We start from the raw sequence: 15,135 nt of genomic DNA, 5'->3' as shown, positions 1-15,135 counted from the left end.
CTGTAGTCCCAGCTACTCGGGAGGCTGAGGCAGGAGAATGGCGTGAACCCGGGAGGTGGAGGTTGCAGTGAGCCGAGATCACACCACTGCACTCCAGCCTGGATGAGAAGAGTGAAACTGTCTAAAAGAAAAAAAATTCCACATGGATTAATCACACAAACATTGAAAACTCAAAACTATTACAAGTATGAAGGGAAAGCATAAGAGAATACTTCCACCATCAGATAGGCAGTAGGACCGGTAAAGCCAGAAGGCAGAGAGACAAGGGAGTACCGGAAGTTTCTGGTGTCAGCTAGAATGGCGAGGGTAAGCAGCCGCATAGAGACAGCCAGTGGTGAGCAAAGACAACTCACTACCTTTCAGATCCTCTCCACCATACTGGAGGCCATTTCATCAACCCATTTTATAGCAGAGAGAACCGAGGCTCAGGAAAGGGAAGGGCTTTGCTAGTCACTTGAGTGATCCGTTCCCAGTCTAGGTTTGATGAGTACGTGGGAGCCACGGAGGGTGTTTGAGCAGGAGCATGACAGGGCCGTGCCGGGGAGGGAACACATGAGGGAGTCTCAGCTGTCTCAGGAAAAGATTGGGGAGCCTGAGGGTTTGGTGCCATGAATGGTAAAGCTGGGACATGCCCAGCTGTGTGAACTTGAGTTACTCCTCTGTGAGATGAAGCTGAAAATGCAGAGAGAGGTGCCTGGCATACACTTGGCTCAAGGCCTGGCTTTGTGGGCTCTCAGGAAAGAGGGAACATTGGTAGTATCTTGTGATGGGTTCCATTAGCTCTCATTAACATTAGCTGGGTGGGGACGAAGGGAGGGGAACAGCAAATACCAATGGTTTCTGCCCTGGGAGCCTGATCTAAACCCTGCAGGATGGGAACTCACTGTATCTTTGCAACAATGCTGCAAGATAAGAAGAAGAACAAGGGCTGGGCGCAGTGGCTCATGCCTGTAATCCTAGCACTTTGGGAGGCCGAGGCGTGCGGATCACGAGGTCAGGATATCGAGACCATCCTGGCTAACACGGTGAAACCCCGTCTCTACTAAAAAAACAAAAGTTAGCCGGGCGTGGTGGCGAGAGCCTGTAGTCTCAGCTACTCAGGAGGCTGAGGCAGGAGAATGGCGTGAACCCGGGAGGCGGAGCTTGCAGTGAGCCGAGATCGTGCCACTGCACTCCAGCCTGGGCGACAGAGCAAGACTCCGTCTCAAAAAAATAAAAGATAAGAAGAACAAGCTGGGCGTGGCGGCCCGTGCCTGTAGTCCCAGCTACCAGGGAGACTGAGGTGGGAGGATGACTGGAGCCCAGGAGTTACAGGCTGCAGTGAGCTGTGATGGCACCATTGCACTACAGCCTTGGCAACAGAGCAAGACCCGGTCTCTATTTATTTATTTATTTATTTAGAGACAGGCACCCACCACCATGCCCGGCTAGTTTTTATATTTTTAGTAGAGACAGGGTTTCACCATATTGGCCAGGCTGGTCTTGAACTCGTGACTCAGGTGATCTGCCCACCTCAGCCTCCCAAAGTGCTGGGATTATAGGCGTGGGCCACTGTGCCCGGCCCCGGTCTCTAAAAATAAAAGTAAAAATAGAGACAGGGCATGGTGGCTCAATCCTGTAATCCTAGCACTTTGGGAGGCCAAGGTGGGTGGATCACTTGAGTCCAGGAGATCAAGACCAGACTAAGCAACAGGCAAAACCTCGTTTCTACAAAAACAACAAAACAAAACAAAACAAAAAAACAAAAATTAACTGGGCGTGGTGACATGCCTTTGTAGTCCCAGCTACTTGCGAGGCTGAGGTGAGAGAATCTTTGTGAGCCCGGGGAGACAGAGGTTGCAGAGGGCTCAGATTGCCCCACTGCACTCCAGCCTGGGAAACAGAATGAGACCCTGTCTTTTTCACTGTGTATATTGAAACAGAGTTTCACTCTGTTTCAATAAATAAATAAATAAATAAACATAATAATAAAATGTTACATGGTTCACCTCATTTCATCTTTTTTTTTTCTTTGGAGACAGGGTCTCACTGTCACCCAGGCTGGAAAGCAGTGGCACCATCTTGGCTCACTGCAGCCACGACCTCCCGGGCTCAAGTGATCCTCCACCTCAGCTGGCACATGCCACCATGCTCGGCTAATTTTTGTATTTTTGGTAGAGACAGGGTTTCGCTATGTTGCCCAGGCTGGTCTCTAAATCCTGGGCTCAGGCAATCCCGCTTTGGCCGCCCAAAGTGCTGGGATCACAGGTGTGAGCCACCATGTCCAGCCTGCCTCATTTCATCTTTACAGCAACTCCTATCATTATCCCCATTTGACAGACAGATTAACTGAGGCCTAGAGAGAAAGAAGGTGCCCATGGTGTGAAAGATTTCAACCAGCAGACCCAAGCTGTCCAGCTCCCAAGTCAATGTTTGGACAGTTAACCTTCGAACAACACAGGTTTGAGCTTCATGGGTCCCCTTAAACACAATTTTCTTCCGCCTCTGTTATCCCTGAGACAGCAAGACCAACCTCTCCCCTTCCTCTTCAGCTCACTCAATGTGAAGACCATTTTTTTTTTTTTTTTGAGACGGAGTCTCCCTCTGTTGCCCAGGCTGGAGTGCACTGGTGTGATCTCGGCTCACCGCAACTTCCGCCTCCCGGGTTTAAGCGATTCTTGTGCCTCAGCCTCCCGAGTAGCAGGGACTACAGGTGTGAGCCACCATGCCTGGCTAACTTTTGTATTTTTAGTAGAAATGGGGTTTCACCATGTTGGCCAGGCTGGTCTCAAACTCCTGACCTTAAGTGATCCTCCCACCTTGGCCTCCCAAAGTGCTGGGATTACAGGCGTGAGCCACTGCACCCGGCCCCTAATTTTTTTTTTTATTTTTAGTAGAGACAGGATTTTCACCATGTTGGCCAGGCTTGTCTTGAAGTCTTGACCTCAAATGATTCACTTGCCTTGGCCTCCCAAAGTGCTGTGATTACAGGTGTGAGCCACCACGCCCAGCCTCTGAAAACCTTACTGATGATCCACTTCCACTTAATGAATAATAAATGTATTTTCTTTTCTGTACATTTTAATATTTTTCCCACTAAAAGGAATAGCAAAAAAACACAATTACTTTTGCACCAACTTAATAACATTTTCTTTTCTTTTCTTCCTTTTTTTTTTTCTTTTATTGAGACGGAGTCTCATTCTGTCGCCCAGGCTGGAGTGCAGTGGTGCAATCTTGGCTCACCACAACCTCTACCTCCTGGGTTCAAGCGATTCTCCTGCCTCAGCCTCCCAAGTAGCTGGGATTACAGGCACGAACCACCATGCCCGGCTAATTTTTGTATTTTTAATAGAGACGTGGTTTCACCATGTTGGCCAGGTTGGTCTCAAACTCCTGACCTCAGGTGATCCGCCCACCTCAGCCTCCCAAAATGCTGGGATTACTGGCGTGGGCCACCGCGCCCAGCCACATTTTCTTTTCTTCAGCTTACTTTATTGTAAGAATACGATATATATAATACAGAGACACAATATGTGTACGTTGACATGTTATCAGTAAGGCTAAGAGTCAACAGTAGGCTAACTAATTAAGTTTTTGGGGAGTTATATGCAGTTATATGCAGGTCGGGCATGGTGGCTCATGCCTGCAATCCCAGCATTTTGGGAGGCTGAGGTGGGAGGATCTCTTGAGGCCAGGAGTTTGAGACCAGCCTGATCAACAGATCACAACCCTGTCTCTACAAAAACTTAAGGCACACACAGATTTCTAATTTCACAGGGGGTTGGTGCCCCTCACACCCATGGGGTTTGAGGGTCAAACGCATTATTTCCTTTTGTTGCTGTAACAAGACACCAATGCCTTGGTGGCTTAAAAAACACAAATTTATGGACGGGTGTAGTGGCTCATGCCTGTAATCCCTGCACTTTGGGAGGCCGAGGCAGGTGGATCACCTGAGGTCAGGAGCTTGAGACCAGCCTGGCCAACGTGGTGAAACCTCATCTCTACCAAAAATACAAAAAATTAGCTGGGCGTGGTGGTGTGCACCTGTAATCCCAGCTACTCAGGAGGCTGAGGCAGGAGAATCGCTTGAAACTAGGAGGCAGAGATTGCAGTGAGCCAAGATCGCACCACTACACTCCAGCCTGGGCAACAAGAGCAAAACTTGTCTCAAAAATAATAATAATAGCCGGGCATGGTGGCTCATGCCTGTAATCCCAGCACTTTGGGAGGCTGAGGAGGGGCGGATCACGAGGTCAGGAGATCGAGACCATCCTGGCTGCACTCCAGGCTCAGGATTGAGACCATCCTGGCTAACACGGTGAAACCCTGTCTCTACTAAAAATACAAAAAAATTAGCCGGGTGTGGTAGCAGGCGCCTGTAGTCTCAGCCACTCGGGAGGCTGAGGCAGGAGAATGGCGTGAACCCGGGAGGCGGAGCTTGCAGTGAGCCGAGATCCCGCTACTGCACTCCAGCCTGGGTGACAGAGCGAGACTCCGTCTCAAAAAAAAAAAAAAAAAAAATAATAATAATAATAATAATAATAATAAATAAAAAACACAAATTTATTATCTCACAGCTCAGGAGGGCAGAAGTACAAAATGCATCTCACTGGGCTACAATCGACGTGTAGGCAGGGCTGTTTCTTTCGGAGATTTTAGGGGAAAATCTGTTTCCTTGTCTGTTTCACCTTCTAGAGGCCGCCCACATTCCTTGGATCCTGGCCGCTTCTTCCATTTTTAAAGCCAGCAATCACATCAAACCCCCCTCGCTTCCGTTGTTGCATGTCCTCCTCTGACTCTGCTACCACCCTCTTCCATTTTTCTTAAAGAGACGGGGTCTCACTATGTTGCCCAGACTGGTCTCAAAGTCCTGGGTTCAAGCAATCCTCCTGCCTTAGCCTCCCAAAGTGCTTGAACCACAGGCATGAGCCACTACACCCAGCCAAAGTCTTCAACTTGGCCAGGCGCAGTGGCTTACACCTGTAATCCCAGCACTTTGGGAAGCGAAGGCAGGCAGATTACTTGAGGTCAGGAGTTTGAGACCAGCCTGTCCAATGTGGTGAAACCCCGTGTCTACTAAAAATACAAAAAATTAGCCGGGCATAGTGGCGGGCGCCTGTAGTCCCAGCTACTCGGGAGGCTGAGGCAGGAGAATCACTTGAACCCAGGAGGCAGAGGTTGTAGCAAGCCAAGATGGCACCACTGCACTCTAGCCTAGGTGACAGAGCAAGACTCCATCTCAAAAAAAAAAAGAAAGAAAATAAAAAATAAAAAATAACTATATTATCTGGGTGTGGTGGTGCATGCCTGTGGTCCCAGCTACTCAGGAGGCTGAGGTGGGAGAATCGCTTGAGCCCAGGAGGCAGAGGCTGCAGTGAGCTGTGATCACGCCACTGCACTCCAGCCTGGATGACAGAAAACCCTGTCTCTAGAAAAACCAAAACCAAACAAATAAAAATAACAAAACAAAAACAACTCCTCCAATCCCCACTAACCATTAGTGTGACCCCATTTCACGACGGGCACACTGAGGCTGCTTGCTCGGACCACACAGCTGGTGAGGAGCACAGCCAGGAGTCAAACCAACGCCCTGCTGGAGCCAACCCAGGCCTTTTCCTTGGCAGGTACTGGGAGAAGCAGAGATAACATTGCGGCAATGGTGTGGAAGAAAAATTGGGAAAATTGAGCTGTTGGACAAGGCCAGGATTGGGGGAGGCAGCCTTCGGGTGCCAGCCTTGCTGGCTGTGAAGGCTGACCCACCCAGTGCAGCGGGCGTGGGTGATAAGAGAACTGCCACAGCCTGCCCAGTCACAGTGCTGGTGCCAGGACATCAAATGCCACCCAGCCCCCACAGCTTCCGGACGCTGGCCAAGTCCCCAAGGGCTGCAGCGGCCCAAGGCCTCACCCGTACAGCCAGCCACTGGCCTCTGCCTTCCCAGAAGTCTGTGCCTGGGGAATGAGCATCGCCAGCTGCCCAGACACCTCTTTTGACAAAGGGTTTGAGGACAGCATCTGAGTGGGGAGGCTCAGAAGGGTTAAGGGCAAAAGATAGAGCGCCTACTGTATGCTGGACTATGTTAGGCACCAAACCAGAGATTTGCTTCTAGAAACATTTAACCTTTTTTTATTTTTATTTTTTGAGACAGGGTCTCCTTTTTTGCCCAGGCTGAAGTGCAGGGGCGCAATCATAGCTCACTGCAGCCTTGACCTCCTGGGCTCAATTGATCCTCCTGCCTCAGACTCCCTAGTGGATGGGACCACAGGCATGCACCACCACGCCCCGCTAATTTTAAATTTTTTTTTTTGCAGAGACAGGGTCTCACTATGTTGCCCAGGTTGGTATAAAATTCCTGGGCTCAAGTGATCCTTCCACCCTGGCATCCCAAAGTGCTGGGATTATAGGAGTGAGCCACCCCACCCGGCTCAGCCTAAGAAGCTTTAAAAAGATCCAGATGCCACACACACAGAAATTAATAGGTCACAATCTGGAAGGAGACTTCTTGGCTGAGCTACCTCTGAGGTGAAAATAGCTAGCCAAAGATTTGTAGAAGATTCTTTCACATGGAAAGCTAAAATCTTCCATGGACTTGAGGACTTACTTATAATTAGCTTTCAGTCCCCCTGCCAGAACAGAGGGAATTTATTAATTTTATTATGTAAGAGTTTATTTGTTTACTTGTATATTTGAGATGGGGTCTCATTCTGTTACCTAGGTTGGAGTGCAGTGGCACAATGTCGGCTCACTGCAACCTCTGCCTCCCAGGCTCAAGCAATCCTCTCACCTCACCCTCCAGAGTGGCTGGGACCACAGGCATGAGCCACCATGCCCAGCTAATTTGTTTGCATATTTTTGGGAAGAAGGGGTTTTGCAATGTTGCCCAGGCTAGTCTCAAACTCCTGGACTCAAGCGATCCGCCCACCTTGGCCTCACAAACAGCTGGGATTACAGGAGTGAACCATGATCCACCCAGCTTGGCCTCACAAACAGCTGGGATTACAGGAGTGAACCACTGCACCAGGTCTCTTGTTTGTTTGTTTGTTTATTTATTTATTTATTATTTTTTGAGATAGAGTCTCACTCTCTTGCCTAGATTGGAGTGCGGTGGCGCAATCTCGGCTAACTGCAACCTCTGCTGCCCAGGTTCAAGCAATTCTCCTGCCTCAGCCCCCCGAGTAGCTGAGATTACAGGTACCTGCCACCATGCCTGGCTAAATTTTGTAGTGTTAGCAGAGACGGAGTTTCACCATCTTGGTCAGGCTGGTTTTGAACTGCTGACCTCGTGATCCACCCACCTTGGCCTCCCAAAGTGCTGGGATTACAGGCATGAACCACCGCGTCCGGACTTGTTTACTTTTATAGTAGAAATTAGGGTTTTGCTATGTTGCTCAGGCTGGTCTCCAGCTTCTGGGCCTGACCAAGAGTTCAAAAATCATATTTTATTTCATTTTTATAAAATCATATATATTTGTTTATTTGAAATGGATGGAGTCTCACTCTATCCCCCAGGCTGGAGAGCAGTGGTGCCATCTCAGCTCACTGCAACCTCCGCCTCTCAGGTTCAAGTGATTCTCCTGCCTCAGCCTCCCAAGGAGCTGGGATTACAGGCACGCGCCACAATGCCCGGCTAATTTTTGTATTTTTAGTAGAGACGGGGTTTCTCCCAGTTGGCCAGGCCGGTCTCGAACTCCTGACCTCAAGTGATCTACCCGCCTGGGCCTCACAAAGTGCTGGGATTACAGGCGTGAGGCACTGTGCCCAGTCTAAAATCATATTTTAAAATAATGCTCTCTAGCCCAGCATAGAGGCACATGCCTATAGTCCCCTACTCAGGAGGTTGAAGGGGAAGGTTCGCTTGAGCCCAGGAATTCAACCAGCCTGGGGAACATCATAAGACTCCCTCTCAAAAAAAAAAAAAATTTTTTTTTAATTAAAAATAAATAAATAAATAAATATGTTCACTTTGGGGATCGATTGGGAAATGGCAAAAGAAAAGTCTTGGTGGGGCGCGGTGGCTCACAACTGTAATCCCAGCACTTTGGGAGGCTGAGGAGAGCAGATCACTTGAGGTCAGGAGTTCCAGACCAGCCTCGCCAACATGGTGAAACTCTGTTTCTACTAAAAATACAAAAATGAGCCAAGCATGGTAGCACATGCCTGTAATCCCAGCTACTCGGGAGGCTGAGGCCAGAGAATCACTTGAACCCGGGAGGCAAAGGTTGCAGTGAGCCAAGATCACGCCATTGCACTCCAGCCTGGGCAACACAAGCGAAACTCCATCACAAAAAAAAAAAAAAAAAGGCCAGGCGCGGTGGCTCTCACGCCTGTAATCCCAGCACTTTGGGAGGCCTAGGCAGGCACCACGAGGTCAGGAGATCAAGACCATCCTGGCTAACACAGTGAAACCCCGTTTCTACTAAAAAAATACAAAAAATCAGCCGGGCGTGGTGGCGGGCGCCTGTAGTCCCAGCTACTCCGGAGGCTGAGGCAGGAGAATGGCGTGAACCCAGGAGGTGGAGCTTGCAGTGAGCCGAGATCACGTCACTGCACTCCAGCCTGGGCGACTGAGTGAGACTCCGTCTCAAACAAAAAAAAACAAAAAAAAAAAAAAAGGAAAAGAAAAGTCTCTAGGGAGAATTCTCTACCAGGGCTCTGCAAATGTTTTCTGTTAAGGACAAGATATTAAAGATTTTAAGCTTTGTGGTTCACATATCATCTCTGTCATATATATATATAGTTTTTTTTCTTTTTTCACAACCATTTAAAAATATAAGAGCCATTCTTAGCCCACTAGCCTTACAAAAACAGGCCACCACTCAACAATCTAAATATAAGTAACATTAGCCGGGCTCTGTGGCTCACGCCTGTAATCCCAGCACTTTGGGAGGCCAAAGTGGGAGAATCATTTGAGGTCACGAGTTTGAGACCAGCCTGGTCAACATAGTGAAACCCTGTCTCTACTAAAAGTACAAAAATTAGCCGGGCGTGGTTGTGCATGCCTATAATCCCAGCTATTTGGGAGGCTGAGGCAGGAGAATAACTTGAACCCAGGAGGCAGAGGCTGCAGTCAGCTGAGATTGTGCCCTGCCCTTCAGCCTGGGCAACAGAGAGACTCTGTCTCAAAAAATAAATAAATAAATAAGAGTAACATCATAGATCTGTACATTTAAAAAGAGTTATGGGCTGGGCATGGTGGGTTACACCTGTAATCTCAGTACCTTGAGAGGCTGAGGTGGGAGGATCACTTGAGCCCAGGAGTTCAAAACCAGCCTGGACAACATAGCAAGACTCCATCTCTACAAAAAAACTAATAACGTGTGGTTTTTTTAGTATGTAAATTATACCTCACCAGGCACAGTGGCTCTTGCCTGTAATCCCAGTATTTTGGGAGGCTGAGGTGGGTGGATCACTTGAGGTCAGGAGTTTGAGACCAGCCTGACCAACATGGTGAAACCCAGTCTCTACTAAAAATACAAAAAGTAGCTGGACGTGGTGAGGTGCACCTGTAATCTCAGCTACTCAGGAGCCTGAGGCAGGAGAATTGCTTGAACCCAGGAGGCGGAGGTTGCAGTGAGCTGAGATCATGCCACTACACTCCAGCCTGGGTGACAGAGCAAGACTGTCTTTAAAAAAAAGAAAAAAGCAACAAAAACAAACCAAATTATACTTCAATTTAAAATGTAGGCTGGGCCGGGCGTGGTTTCTCACGCCTGTAATCTCAGCACTTTGGGAGGCCAAGGCGGGCAGATCACAAGGTCAGGAGTTCAAGACCAGCCTGGCCAATATGGTGAAACCCCGTCTCTACCAAAAATACAAAAATTAGCTGGGCGTCGTGGCACGTGCCTGTAATCCCAGCTACTGGGGAGGCTGAGGCAGAAGAATCGCTTGAACCCAGGAGGCGGAGGTTGCAGTGAGCTGAGATGGCACCACTGCTCTCCAGCCTGGGCGACAGAGCAAGACTCCATCTCAAAAAAAAAAAAAAGGTAGCCTGGGTGCAGCGGCTCACGCCTCTAGCCCCAGCACTCTGGCAGGCTGAAGCACATGGATAGCTTGAACCCAGGAGTTCCAGACCAGCCTGGGCAACATGACAAAACCCAATCCCTACAAAAAATACAAAAATTAATCGGGCATGGTAACTTGAACCTTGTAGTCCCAGGTCCTTGGGAGGCTGAGGCAGGAGAATTGCTTAAACCTAGGAGGCAGAGGTTGCAGTGAGCCAAGACTGTACCAACTGCACTTCACCCTGGGTGACAGAGTGAGACCCTGTCTCAAATTAAAAAAAAAAAAAAAAATATATATATATATACACTAATGAAATAATAATACAAATAGGCCCTCCTTGCACATGACAGGGCCCTGGAAATGTTCTTTTTTCCTCATCTGGTTGCTGGCCAGATGAGGTGTTCACCTTGTGAAAGCTCCTTCAGCCTCATATATTTAGGATCTATGCCCTTTTATGTATGTATTTCCTACTTCAAAAAAATGTTTAAAATAAATATTCCCTTTGATTGGCTAAATAAAAGACAGTCCATCCACAAAGGTACTATTCTATGCTACCGTGAGAAAAGATTGTGCTGGGTGCCATGGCACACACCTGTAATCAGTCCCAGCTACTCGGGAGGCTGAGGCAGGAGGATCCCTTCAACTCAGGAGTTCCAGGCTAGCCAAGGCAACATAGCAAGACCCTGTCTCTCCTTTTTTTTTTTTTTTTTTGAGACGGAGTCTCGCTCTGTCGCCCAGGCTGGAGTGCAGTGGCGCAATCTCGGCTCACTACAACCTTCACCTCCTGGGTTCAAGTGATTCTCCTGCCTCAGCCTCCCAAGTAGCTGGGACTAGAGGTGCACACCACCATGCCCGGCTAATTTTTTAATTTTTAGTAGAAACGGGGTGGCCGGGCGCGGTGGCTCACACCTGTAATCCCAGCACTTTGGGAGGCCGAGGCGGGCGGATGACGAGGTCAGGAGATCGAGACCACGGTGAAAACCCCATCTCTACTAAAAATACAAAAAATTAGCCAGGCGCAGTGGCAGGCACAGTGGCGGGCACCTGTAGTCCCAGCTACTCGGGAGGCTGAGGCAGGAGAATGGCGTGAACCCGGGAGGCGGAGCTTGCAGTGAGCCGAGATCAGGCCACTGCACTCCAGCCTGAGCGACAGAGCGAGATTCCGTCTCAAAAAAAAAAAAAATAATAATAATAAATGATTGAGGAAGCTTTGGAGGTGTTGACATGAGATCATCTCCAATATATATTAGGCAAAACAAATAAACAAAAAAACGCTGGGTGTGGTGGCCCACGCCTATAATCCTAGCACTTTGGGAGGCCAGTATGGGAGGATTGCTTTAGCCCAGGAGTTCACAACCAGCCTGGGCAACATGGTGAGACCCTGCCTCTAAAAAAAAAAAAAAAAAAAAAAAAAATTAGTTGAGTATCACGGCACGCACCTGTAGTCTCAACTACACAGGAGGCAGGAAGCAGGAGGATCACTTGAGCCCAGGAATTTGAGGCTGCAGTGAGCTATGATCGTACCACTGCACTCTAGCCCAGCCTGGGTGACAGTGAGACCCTGTGTATAAACAACAACAACAACAAAGAATAAAGTATGGTCCGGGGTGAGAGAGCAAGAGGGAAACTTTCATCATAAAGCCATAACATCTTTTGTATCTTTTGTATTTAAAGCATGTGAATGTATTATCCCTTTCAAAGAAAATAGCCGCAAGTAACTACCTTTTCATACATACATACATACGTATATATGTGTATGTGTATATATATTTTATATATATATAATTTTTTTTTGAGACAGAGTTTTGCTCTTGTTACCCAGGCTGGAGTGAAATGGCACGATCTCAGCTCACTGCAACCTCTACCTCCTGGGTTCAAGCGATTCTCCTGTCTCAGCCTCCCACATAGCTGGGACTACAGGTGCATGTCACCATTCCAAGAAAATTTTTGTATTTTTAGTTGAGACAAGGTTTCACGATATTGGTAAGGCTGGTCTCAAACTCCAGACCTCAGGTGATCCACTCGCCTCGGCCTCCCAAAGTGCGGATATTAGAGGCATGAGCCACTGTGCCCAGCCAATTTTTGTATTTTTAGTAGAGACAGGGTTTCTCCACGTTGGTCAGGCTGGTCTCGAACTCCTGACTTCAGGTGATCCACCTGCCTCGGCCTCCCAAAGTGCTGGGATTACAGGCGTGAGCCACCACACCTGGCCATATGTGTATATATATATTTAAATCAGGTGCCAGGGCCTCACTGCAGGCTAAATTGTATTCTAGCAAATGGGACCAGGGAATCTGCTTTTTATTTTGAGACAGGGCCTTCCTCTGTCATCCAGGCTGGAGTGCAGTGGCACTATCTTTGCTCACTGCAACCTCTGCCTCCTGGGCTCAAGCAATCCTCCCACCTCAGCCTCCCAAGTAGCTGGGACTACAGTTGAGCACCGCCACGCTCAGTTAATTTTTAAATTTTTTTGTAGAGACAGGGTCTCACTATATTGCCCAGGCTGGTCTCAAACTCATGGGCTCAAGCGATCCTCCCACCTGGGACTCCCAAAGTGCTGGAATTACAGGCATCAGCAACTGTCGAGCCAGAGTCTGGTTTTTGTTGTTTTTTGAGATGGAGTCTCACTCCATAGCCCAGGCTGGAGTGCAGTGGCACTGTCTCAGCTCACTGCAAACTCCTCCTCCCAGGTTCAATCAATTCTCCTGTCTCAGCCTCCCAAGTAGCTGGGATTACAGATGTGCACCACCATGCTTGGCTAATTTTTATATTTTTAATAGAGATGGGGTTTCACCATGTTGGCCAGGCTGGCCTCGATCTCCTGACCTCAAGTGACCCATCCACCTCAGCCTCTCAAAGTGCTGGGATTACAGGCGTGAGCCTGTAATCCTCGCCCGGCCAAGAGTCCATTTTTTTTTTTTTTTGAGACAGAGTCTCGCTCTGTCACCTAAGCTGGAGTGCAGTGGCGCCATCTTGGCTCACTGTCCTCTGCCTCCCAGGTTGAAGCGATTCTCCTGCCTCAGCCTCCCGAGTAGCTGGGACAATAGGCACACTAATTTTTTGCATTTTTATTATTTATTTATTTATTTATTTAGAGACTGAATTTCACTCTTTTTGCCCAGGCTGGAGTGCAATGGCACAATCTCAGCTCACCACAACCTCTGCCTCCCAAGTTCAAGTGATTCTCCTGCCTCAGCCTCTGGAGTAGCTGGGATTACAGGCATGCACCACCATACCTGGCTAATTTTGTATTTTTAATAGAGATGGGAATTCACCATGTTGGTCAGGCTGGTCTCGAACTCCTGACCTCAGGTGATCCACCTGCCTTGGCTCCCAAAGTGCTGAGATTACAGGCATGAACCACTGTGGCTGGCATTTTTTGTATTTTTTGTAGAGACAGGGTTTCACTGTGGTAGCCAGGATTGTCTCAATCTCCTGACCTCGTGATCCCCCAGCCTCGGGCTCCTAAAGTGCTGGGATTACAGGTGTCAGCCACCGTACCTGGCAAGAGTCTGTTTTTTAAATAAGCATCACTACTGTCCCCCCAACCCCAGTTTTATTTCTCCATGGTCAGAGTTTATTGTTTTGGATTGCAGAATCTTTTTCTGCACTGCTCTTGCCAAGGGTGGGCTGGCTGGGAAGGATGGCAGTGCCCATTGCTGACATCCGCCGGGGCCCAGAGCCATTTCCCCATTTCCCTTGGAACTGCTGCCTTCCTCTAGATATGATCTCTGCTGAGGAATGCGCTTCCTGCCCAACCTGGTCTCACCCAAGTCAATGCCTTGGGTTGCTTCTCCATCAGCTCACAGGAAAGCCATGTCCCCAGTAATACCAGCCCCAGAGGCCTCCTGAGCACATCGAGCTTGCCAGCCTACGCAAAATGCCTCCCCTACCAGTGAGTGTGGTCCACCGAGTCCTATAGACAAAGACACAGAGCTTCAGAGAGGTCACAGACTCACCCAGGGCCACACAGGCTCCTAAGTGTCAGAGCCAGGATTTGAGCCTGGGTTTGTCTGATGTCAGCCCCTAAACTCATGACGGATGGGAAGCCACTGGGGCAGGAGGGTAGGATAAGTGAGCCCCTCTTCCACACCATCCCCAGGGGAAAGCTCCCTTCATCTATCAGGGACTTCATGGGCCAGTCCAAGGCCCGCAGGTTTTTGGTTCTGTTGTGAAGGAACTACTTCCAAGATAAGCAAAACCCCTACTTCAAGCAATCAAACCAGATGCCCCCTCTGGCCCCAAGGCGAAATATAATTAAGTAACTATGGTGGTTTGTTTGCTGTTCTTTCTGCGTGAAACACACTTCCCCTAAATCTTCCCACGGCTGGCTCAACCTCCAGCCCTTAGTAACCTAAAATAATCGCTGCTGTTTCTGCCACACAAGATCACACGATGTCTCGTTCTTTGCTTCACAACTTACAACAACCTAAAATTACACATTCCTTCCCTTGACTACTCCCTGTGGTCAAGGATTTCACCGGTCTATTCACTGCTGGGTTTCCAGTGTCTAGACCCCTGCCTAAATCGTGCTCAATAAATATTTGTTGATTGAAGGTACTCCCTTAAGCCCAGCACAGGCTCTGTCTGGCAGGGTCCCCTGTCTCATGTGTGGGCCTGGGAGGTCTGCCTAGCTCCGACCACAGCTCAATTCCATCCTTTGGCCAAATTCAAGGCTGGGTGAATCATATCATTGTCCATTCTGCCCCTTGTCCCTGTCCCAGCCAAACTTCATAGAGACCCAAGACCCCCTCAGACGCTGCCCACAAGCAGGCAAGACCTGGCTGGAACCTCAGGCTGAGACTCTCAGGTCAGAGACAGCCTGCCACACCCAAGGGACACACAGCACCCACAGCCGCTGGGGCTGGGGTTTGAGCCCAAATCAAGACCAAGGGGGTCCCTCCAGGGGACTGGGCTGGCAGCTTCAATCAGGGAGGGGGTGCTGGGAGGTGGCCAGGTCCTGCTGCCTCCCCTTGGCTGGGCTCTGCAGGGAAGGTCCCAGCCTCCCCATGATCTGTCTCTCCCGGCAGCCTCCTGAGGCCATACAGTCCCTGGGGGCAGGGAGGCACAGCTCTACCCAACTTGTTTTTCTTGAATATTTTTGAGCCGTTTCCGGCCCCCTCCCCAGGGCCCTTCAGTGTCACAGTTTCCAGGAA

At 49.1% G+C, this 15,135-nt stretch overlaps 1 protein-coding gene across 2 annotated transcripts in view; it reads right to left on the bottom strand.

Moving 5' to 3' along the window:
* Window positions 1-15,135, bottom strand: part of SLC44A2 (solute carrier family 44 member 2 (CTL2 blood group)) — a 42,727-nt gene that overhangs the window by 26,567 nt on the left and 1,025 nt on the right. The window lies entirely within an intron of this gene.

Source organism: Pongo pygmaeus, chromosome 20, assembly GCF_028885625.2.
Source record: "Pongo pygmaeus isolate AG05252 chromosome 20, NHGRI_mPonPyg2-v2.0_pri, whole genome shotgun sequence".
NCBI classification, from domain to species: domain Eukaryota; kingdom Metazoa; phylum Chordata; class Mammalia; order Primates; family Hominidae; genus Pongo; species Pongo pygmaeus.
This window is presented reverse-complemented; position numbering and strand designations above follow the sequence as displayed.